The following is a 9,987-nucleotide window of genomic DNA, read 5'->3' as shown; positions in this document are numbered from 1 at the left end:
CTCCATGATTCTTAACTACTTGCTTCTTCTGGCATTCTTTGTTTTCACTAGATCGTTTTTTATGCTAATATGTTAAGAAGTGGTCCATAGTAGCATTCCAATGCTACAGATCTATACCATCGGGGGCTTGAGCCCTTGCTGCCTCCACATCCCCTTGCAAAACAATAAAATGGTTTTTTGCAATATGTTTGCGGCCTCTATATTGCCCACATATCCAATTGTTCTGTGACGCCCAAAAAAGTTGAAGCCATGGGACCATTTGAAATCGCTCCGAAATCAAAACATGTCTACAAAAAATAGAGAAGTTAAAAATAAATCAAAAGTAAACATATTAAATTAACTTTATAAAAATTTATTACTAAAAGATACTGGAAAATGTCATCCTTTTCGGCTTCAGAAACTTCTTTACATGCGTTCTTATTCGAAGAGATGTCGTGTTACGTATAATTCCCAACCTCCTAAATGAAGCATTTACATACTTCCCCAATCATCATGTAAGTATTTTTGTCAAATACTATATTTAGATGTCGTTTGTCATTAGCTTCAAATAACTTATACATTTTTTGTTTACTGTCATGCCTCTTCTTTTTGGAGGTATCGCTGCATAAAAAAAATATTAGTCATGATAATTTTTTATATATATACAATATGAAATACAATGAATTAAATAAATCTTAATTACCATTGATCTAGTGATCACCAAAACCTCCAGGGAACGGATGTGGTGGCTCGTCACCACCGTCACCTCCATGGCCCATCATAACAACCATAAGATGGAGCGATACAATCCAAAAAAATGACATCCTGAAAAATTTATAACACAATATGAATATATATATATATATATATATATATATATATATATATATATATATATGTATATATACATACAATATGATATGATTACAACAAACACAAACCTTATTTTGCAAGTCAAATATAAAGATTTTTTAATCAGTTTCGCCCATAGTCACTTCACTGTCTGCTGTCTGCTGACACATCATTATTATAATCGATTCTTCCTCATCATACTCAGTCTCGCAGTCAGACATATTATTGACAATGTCCGTTGGCGAACCAACTTCAATATAATCTTCAACCGATTGGGAATTTTGAAGGTACTGGTCAAAGTCGATTGAAAGAGTGAAATTAGAAGAAGCATTGCTAAGAACAACATTGGTTGAATCATTGTCGACATTTTTAATGGGATCATGGACGGTATCGTTTATTGGTAGATCCCAAATTCTTCCATGATTAACATTTTCAACAACCTACCATTGGACATTAGTTCTGTCAAATATGAGTTGATCTTCGCTATTCAATTCATGTTGTGGGTCGATACGGTCACCATCAGTTTTTATGTAAGAATTTGGGAATGAAAGATGCATTAAAACCCTAGAGTGAGGGAAAAATTAAAAATGGAGTTGTTTTGATTTTTTTAATTGATTTTCTAGTAATTTAGTATTGTAGTTATTATGTTTGTTATTTTATCAGGTGTGATAATTTTGTAAGCACTTTAAGAATTAAATTGAGTGTTATATAAAGTTGTATGTTGCATCCTAGTTGGCATGTACGACCCAACATGTAAAAGACCGTCAAAAGTTTGACAACCTTTAATAAAAGTTGATTGTTCGAGACTTATCAATCCCTATGACAACCGCTAATCTATCGGCCAAGAATTGCCAATAATCATACAATCGATCAAGTTGGTATGGTGATAATACTTAATGAACTTTGGATCTCGAGATTTCGTGATTAAATAAACGAAGGATTGCAACCATTAGGAACGAAACTAGACCTATGGAATTGCATCACAAGGTTCACGACATCTCAAAATCTTTTAAAAAAGCGAAATGTAAAGTCGTCCGATCCAGGAGCCTTATCTGCCCTACAATTTCAAACCATTTTTTTATTTCCTCGCGGTTAATAGGCAAATCAATAAAGCGAAGATGTTCAGGAGCAAGGCATTTAATTTGTATATGCCTTTTCATTTAGTGAAAAGTCATGATCTCGTTAGAACTGATAGACACGAAAACAATGAAGAGAGTTTGGAATCGAGTTTTGAGCGGCTTCAAAAAAGTATTTCAAGATATGGGCATAATTATAACGTCCTATAATCAATATTTTAAATTCCGTTTTTTTAGTTGAACAGGTATGATGATTGGTTTCCGGTGCAACCGATTTAACCGGTTCGACTATTGGATCAATCGGTTTCTATAATTTTCATCATTTTTTTAGTTGAACCGATATGATGACCGGTTCATATAATTTTCATCGTTTTTTCTATTTTTCTATAAATGTTATAAATTAAGAATTTGATGTTCCACAATTTCAAACATTAAAATAAACATAAAAACAAATTGTAGATCAATTCAAATACATTAAAAACAAATAACCATAAGTTTTACATCAACTCATGTACATCGAAAAGAAAAATAAAGTATAATACCAAAACAAAATATAGTCTTAGACGAATACAAACATATCAAAAAACTTCATAACATTTATCATGTATTTTTATTCAAAGAGAGTTCTAAATAGATGCGAAAAAGATCATCGAAGTTTGTTACGCAAAATTTTTCATTTTCATTTGTTTTTATTCAGTTTAACCGGTTCACAAGGTTTTCATAAAAATCGACCGCTTATTTCAGGTTAGAAAGAAACATAAAATCAATGCTAGTTGAACCGTTCCAATCCCCAATTTCGGTCTAACCTGATCGACCGGCCGGTTAAACGTGTTTTTTAAAACACTGCTTATAATTGGTTATACAAAATTAATATTACCTCAGCTTAAATTATTATAAAGTAAGGGAAAGGCGCGGAAGATTAAATGAATTGGAAAAATATGTCGTCATGGACGACTGCATAATTAGAGGTGGCAATTGTGTCGTGTCGTGTCGAAACACTAAACGGGTTGAAAGTGTTTGACCCTAACCCGACCCATTTAATTATCGTGTCGTATCGTGTCAACCAGTTTATTTTCGTGTCGAGTTCGTGTCGGGTTTCGGGTTAGGGTTATACCTTGAAATATGTCGTGTCATGTGAGGTTAAAAGATTGAGCATGTTGAAAGAGTAGGAGTTTGGTAGGCGGAAAGGAAAACCTAATAGTTTGGAGGCAGAATAGATAAATTCATAGCAAGTTCAGATGACAAAATTAAAAGAGTAGGAGTTGGGGAGGCGGATGACAAGGTCGTGAGGATATGAGAGTGGTGAAAGAGACTGGGTAGTTTGGGAAAGAATGGAAAAATTGAAATTAAGTCTTGATCTAGACGGCTAAGTCAATTAAACATTACAAAACGACTCAATTCGAAGGTTTTCTTTTACTTATGGTTTTGGTTTTGAATCTTTCTAGTTTATTTAAATAATTCAAAAAACTTGCATATAAATAAACGGGTCGTTTTCGAGTCATATTCGAGTTGAAATTCTCAACCCTAACCTTACTCGTTTAATTTTCGTGTCGTGTCGTGTCAACCCGTTTATTTAAACGGGTTGAAATATCTTACCCAAACCCATTTATTTCATGTCGGATTCGTGTCGGGTTTCGTATCATGTCAATTTTTGCCACCTCTATACATAATCAACCCCTAAGCAAGTTAATAAACTAATTATTAATAATAAAATCCCCGATTAAAAATTGGGGAAAAAAATGCGTGGAGGTGGAGCCGGTAATCAAACCTGAGCAAATGAGCACCATTATTATAGGAACTAGGATACTATTATATTAGTTTTAACTTTTTAATTTATTTAGCATGAAGATCACACTTGGTATTCTTTTGTTTATCATCTGATCATATTTCGACTTTTGACTATGTTTAATGTACAAGAGCCAAGAGGTGTCCGTACAGTTATGACATAAATCATGTGGTGGATGGTCAGATATGTTATTTCCGAGGTTGGATCAAATGATGTTTTTCATTAAAATATACTACATTTTAATCCTCGCACCTCTATATAAAACAAATACTATTTCTTTAATACCGTTAAAGATAATTTAGAATAATTAGAAAACATTGTTTGTATAGTTTGTTACCTTATATGTTATCTCGTATCTTTGTAATATATATATATATATATATATATATATATATATATATATATATATATATATATATATATATATATATATATATATATATACGCCATAGTTGGTTGAGTTGAATTTAACCGTGAGTAGATGAAATATGGTGGCAATAGGAAGAGAAGCCTCTGGGAAAAAGAAAGAGGAGGGGGGGTTTGAGAATTTTAGTGTTGGACCGTAATTTTTGTTGATATCATATAAAAGTATTCTCCTTTGAAAATATATCTTTTATATATATATATATATATATATATATATATATATATATATATATATATATATATATATATATATATAAAAGATACATTTTCAAAGGAGAATACTTTTATATGATATCAACAAAAATTACGGTCCAACACTAAAATTCTCAACCCCCCCCCCCCCCCCCCCCCGCCCCCTCCTCTTTCTTTTTCCCAGAGGCCTCTCTTCCTATTGCCACCATATTTCATCTACTCACGGTTAAATTCAACTCAACCAACTATGGCGTAATCAGGTATTACCACTTCTTTAGTTTCAAGAGTTGATTGATCATGTCGATGGTACCCTTCTTCCTCCTTCCTCCTGTTGCGATCATCGAATTAGAGGGAAAATGTGCCACTAATCCCAACTTCTTTATCTAGAAAGAAACTAATCAAAAAGCTTTCCTCATCTTGCAATCTTCTTTGTCTGAGGAAGCTATGTCTGAGACTATAGGTCTCCAATCAACCATAGATGTTTGGACAGCTCTTGAGCTCGTGTATTGCCATGATTCTCAAGAATGCATGCAAACCCTTCAAGAACTTCTTCTCCAATTGAACAAAGGCACCTCTACAGTTGCTGAATTTGGATGCAAGTTCAAAGCTAGATGCAACCAATTAAGTGCCATTGGCCATCCTGTCAGTGATAGTAACAAGTGTCACTGGTTTTTATGAGGCCTTGGTTCCTCGTTTGAAACCTTTTCTACGGCTCAAAGCGTCGTCCGCCATAGACCTACTCTAATTGATTTAATGGCTCAAGCTGAAAGCCATGAACTCTTTCTTGTTTTCATGATCAACTCACCGCCACCTGCTGCATTTACTGTACAAAATCGTCACAACAGCCAATCATCCGGTCATAGTCGATCAGGAAACTCGAGGGGTGCCTACTCTGGTGGCCGTGGTCATGGGAGATGCTCACCATATTGCCAACTTTGTCGAAAAAATGGTCATTATGCAAACATGTGTCATGATCTTGCTACATATGCCACCAAAGGTTCATCTATTGATGCCAATCTTGATCAAGCATTTTAGTCTCAATGCAATGTTAACAATCCAGATTGGTTTGTTGGTTCTAGAGCCTCTTCACATATGACCAACTCAATTGTTCATTTGGATTCGTGTTCTTCTTATTCAGGAAAGGATCAAGTTGTTTTTGGTAATGGTAATTCTTCACATATTTCTCATATTGGTACTTCTTCAATCAATAAGATTGTCAAGCTTTTAGATGTTGTTGTTGTGCCATATCTTACCAAAAAATTTCTATCTATTATAAAATTAACTAATGATTCACTAGTGGATGTTCTCTTTTCTAACAAGTTCTTTAATATTTAGAATCGAGAAACGAAAGAGGTTCTACCAAAGGGCAACATTGATCAAGGTTTATATGTGCTTAAGCGAGGTCAGAAGGCTTTTTTATCTGCTTTACGAAATAAATTCCCTAAAGCTTCTTATGAACTTTGGCATACTAGAATAGGACATGCAACTTTTCTTTGTTGAAAACACGTGGATGTTTGTCTTTTACTTCTATCTTACCAAAACCTGTTGTTTGTTTATCATGTGCACTTTCTAAGAGTAAACGATTACCATTTGATTATAACTTATAACTCTCATCCCATGTGTTGGAATTAATTCACTATGACTTATGGGGGCCTGCTCCTATTACGTCTACTGATGGCTACGTTTACTATGCCATTTTTATTGATGATTATTCCAGGTTCAATTGGTTCTATCCACTCGAGCCCAAATCGGATCTTTAAGCTATTTTAAAGACCTTTTTAACATTTGTACAGACCTAATTCTTTTGCAAGGTTAAAAATTTTCAATCAGATGGTGGCACAAAATACTTGAATCATCACGTTAGCACCATTCTCTCAACAAATGGTATGCACCACTGCATTTCGTGTCCTTATACGCCTCAGTAAAATAGACAGGCTGAACGTAAACATCGCCATGTAACTGAAACTAGTCTTGTTATGTTATTTAACTCTAGTGCATCGGCATCACTTTGGGTTGATGCTTTCTCTTCGGCAACATACATTATCATTCACCTTCCATCCAAAGTGCTCGCAAACAGAAGTCCGTTTGAAACTTTATTTGGTGTTTCTCCAAATTATGACATTTTCGAGCCTATGATTGTAGAGTCTTTCCGTATTTACAAAACTACTCGGCGCACAAATTGGCCCCAAGAATTATTCCTTGCATCTTCATTGGCTATAGTACTCAGTATAAAGGATATTGGTGCCGTGATCTTTTTACGAATCACATCTACACCATCCGACATGATCAATTTGATGAAAATGTGTTTCCATTTTTAGATAAATCATCCTCTGATCTTGATACATTGGTATTTACCAACTTTGATGAGCCTACACTTCATCAAAATACTTCAATGCATGTCACTCCACCGCTCCAAGAATCTGCCATCTCCACATCTGTAATGACGTCACCACCCAATGGATCTCATGCATGTCCTACATGGATAGATCAGTCTCTTCATGACTCACCAATAGCTCCTAACAACGTTGTTGAACCAGCTTCTCCTTCGACAACCAACACGCCTTCAACGACATCACCACCACAACCTACTCCATCACAGTTGCCACGACCAACTGCCACCGTTAATCATCCTATGACTACTCGAGCCAAAGTTAGCATCTTTAAGCCCAAGCATGTTACTGACTAATCTTTTCTTGATAGTCATCATTTTCATCGTGCTCTCCTGTTACAAAAGAACCTAAAGGTTTTAAATCAGCAACTAAAAATCCTCATTGGCTCATTGCAACGGAGTCTGAAATGGATGCTTTGAAGGCTAATGACACTTTGGAATTAGTTCCTCGTCCCACTTCTTCCAACTTCATTGGTTCTAAATGGGTCCTTAGAACTACGTTTCACTCCGATGGTAGTATTAAACATCTTAAATAATGTCTTGTCGTAAAAGGTTTCACTCAGATTTCGGGTCAAGATTACTCTCTCACCTTTAGCCTTGTTGTCAAAGTAGCTGCTGTTCGCATTGTTCTCTCTCTTACAGTCTTAAATCAGTGGTTGTTGCATCAACTTGATGTCAAAAATGCCTTTCTAAATGGCAATCTTACCAGCACGCCTTGGTTTTATTTATCAAAGGTTTCCGCTGATAATTGAGCCAAATGATTATTGAGAAAAAAAGTTACAAGTGTTCTAGATGAAAAGTACAATAACAAAGAACAAGAAAGAGGAGAACAAATACTAGCTAAGACACCAAACCCTAATGGGCTAAAGGCTAAAGGGCCCATAAACAAGTGGGCTAACTACATATAGGATAACATCCCCCCGTCAAACTCACAATGCCACATCAATAAGCATTGACAGTTTGTCACACAAAAAACAAAACCGAGATGTCGATATAGCCTTCGTAAAAATCTCTGCAAGTTGAAAAGGTTGAGGAAACAAATGGAAGGGATATGGTTCCGAGCTGTAAGTGATGATGGTTGAAGTGACAATCAATCTTAATGTGCTTTTTCCACTCATGGAAAACATAATTCTTCGCAATCTGTATCGCACTTTTGTTGTCACAATACAGGGGAGTAGGTGAAGAAATGTAAACCCTCATATCCGCAAGAAGCCACCGTAACCAGATAGTCTCACATGTAGTCATAGCCATAACATGATTGTAACATCCTGTTTCAGGTCGTTTTCATTTCGGAATGGCGATCAACGATTGGGTATTAGCATTGTTAGAATCATTTAATAAGTTAGTTTTGGAGCTCATTTGGAGGTGGATGATGTATTGGATGAACCGGGTATTCGGTTGTGATGTGGAGCTAAAGGGGTATTTCGGTAATTTGTCAGTTGGGCTTTTATGGGAAGTAGATGTTCGTTATGTAACATCCTAGTTCCAAGGTATAACATTTATATATGAGTTTGCATGGGTGACTCGACAAGTTGGTACCTCAACTCGTCGAGTAGAGTCGCCGCTGGTGACATGGATTAATGAGCTGACTCGATGAGATTGTGAGTCGACTCGCCGAGTCAGCACTGTTGAAGGAAACCCTAAATTCTTGGGCCTGTGACCTATTTAAGGACACTTATAGCCTCCATTTCGTCTCATCAGTTACCCTACACCCCAGAGAGCAAAACCTAATTGCTATTTGAGCTAGAAAGTGAGAGAGAAGCTCATATTGAGGTTCTTGTGTATCATTTGAAGAAGAGGAGGAGGTTATCAAGCAAGGAGCCGGAGGTGAGGCTGTTAGATCCAGTGGTTTCCTATCCAGATCTCCTGAGGAAGGTATGAAGTCATCACCTTTCTTCTTATTTTGGATAGATCTCATATCCATGGAGTTTTAGGGCTTCTTGCCATCCTTTGATTGGGTTTTTGAGTAGCATGAGTTATCAAGAAGTCTTGACCTCAGATCTGGACCTTGTGAGGTCCTTAGAGTCTAGATGTCCTAGCTTTATTCATCCATATGAGGGTTTTTGGGCTTAATCGTTCATGAAGGGCTGGTATTAGCATTTTAGAGCAATAAAATCATGCATGAACGTAAAGATCGAAGCTTTGAGATGACAGATCTAGTGTTTGGAGTGATAGATCTGCTTGAAATCATTTGAATAAGGAATCAGATCGAAGGGACTCGCCGAGTCCATGGTCTGACTCGACGAGTCGGTGAGGGTTTGTCCCGATGAGCTTGATCATGCGATAACTCGGCGAGTTGGGGGTCAACTCGACGAGTTGAGCTGGACTTTCTTGAGACTTCTGAGGGAACGAGGGAAATCGACGAGTTGGAAGAGTGCACTCAACGAGTCGGGTCAAACATGGACTGATTGACCCGAGTTTGACTTCTGTTGACTTTAGGGTTTGGTCTACATGAGTATTGGAGACCATGGAGGGGTAAAATGGTCTTTTACCCAATTCGAGAGTTGGAAAGAGAGGAGTAGAGTTTGGTTATTTAGAGTCGACAATCGAGTATTTATTGAGATAACTACACTATGTGTTAGGCGGTGGCTAGATCAAGATTCGAGTGCGAGGATGCTTGCTTGTTGTCACGGTGAGTCTTCTCACTATACTTTATCTTGAGTGGTATTTATGTGTGACTAAAGGGTCTTATGTGTTTACTTGGGTTATGCATTTTGTCTGTGTGATATATATGTTATGTTATGTGTTACCTAGACCGGACCGGAGGGTCAAACGAGATGTGAGACCGGAGGGTCCTCATTAGGACCGAACCAGAGGGTCCAACGAGCCATGGGACTGGGGGTCCCATTGAGACACATAGACCGGAGGGTCTTACCGAGTTATATCCTCGAGTGGCTAATGTGTTGTATGTGGTATTTTGGGGAACTCACTAAGCTTCGTGCTTACCGTGTTATGTTTTATGTATTTTAGGTTTCTCAGGATCACGGGAAGGCACTGACTTGATTGTACACAACAGTAAAAGAGTTATGTTTTGAAGATCCTGGATTTTAACCAAACAATTATGGAGTTGTGTTTTGTAAATTAAATAAATGAGATTTATGTGGAATATGTTATGATAATTATGCGATTTTAAATGAAAATTTTATTTGAAAATTTACAGTGTTACAAGTTGGTATTAGAGCCTTGGTTTGAGGAATTCGGATGCACCTTCGGGTATATCTGGACTCAAACTGAGGATTTGAGAAAAAATTTCAAAAGAAACGATTTTTCTAAAACAAGCAAGAGTT

The sequence above is a fragment of the Lactuca sativa genome, chromosome 8 (genome assembly GCF_002870075.4).
Source record: "Lactuca sativa cultivar Salinas chromosome 8, Lsat_Salinas_v11, whole genome shotgun sequence".
Lineage (NCBI taxonomy): Eukaryota > Viridiplantae > Streptophyta > Magnoliopsida > Asterales > Asteraceae > Lactuca > Lactuca sativa.
Note: the sequence above shows the minus strand (reverse complement) of the source record.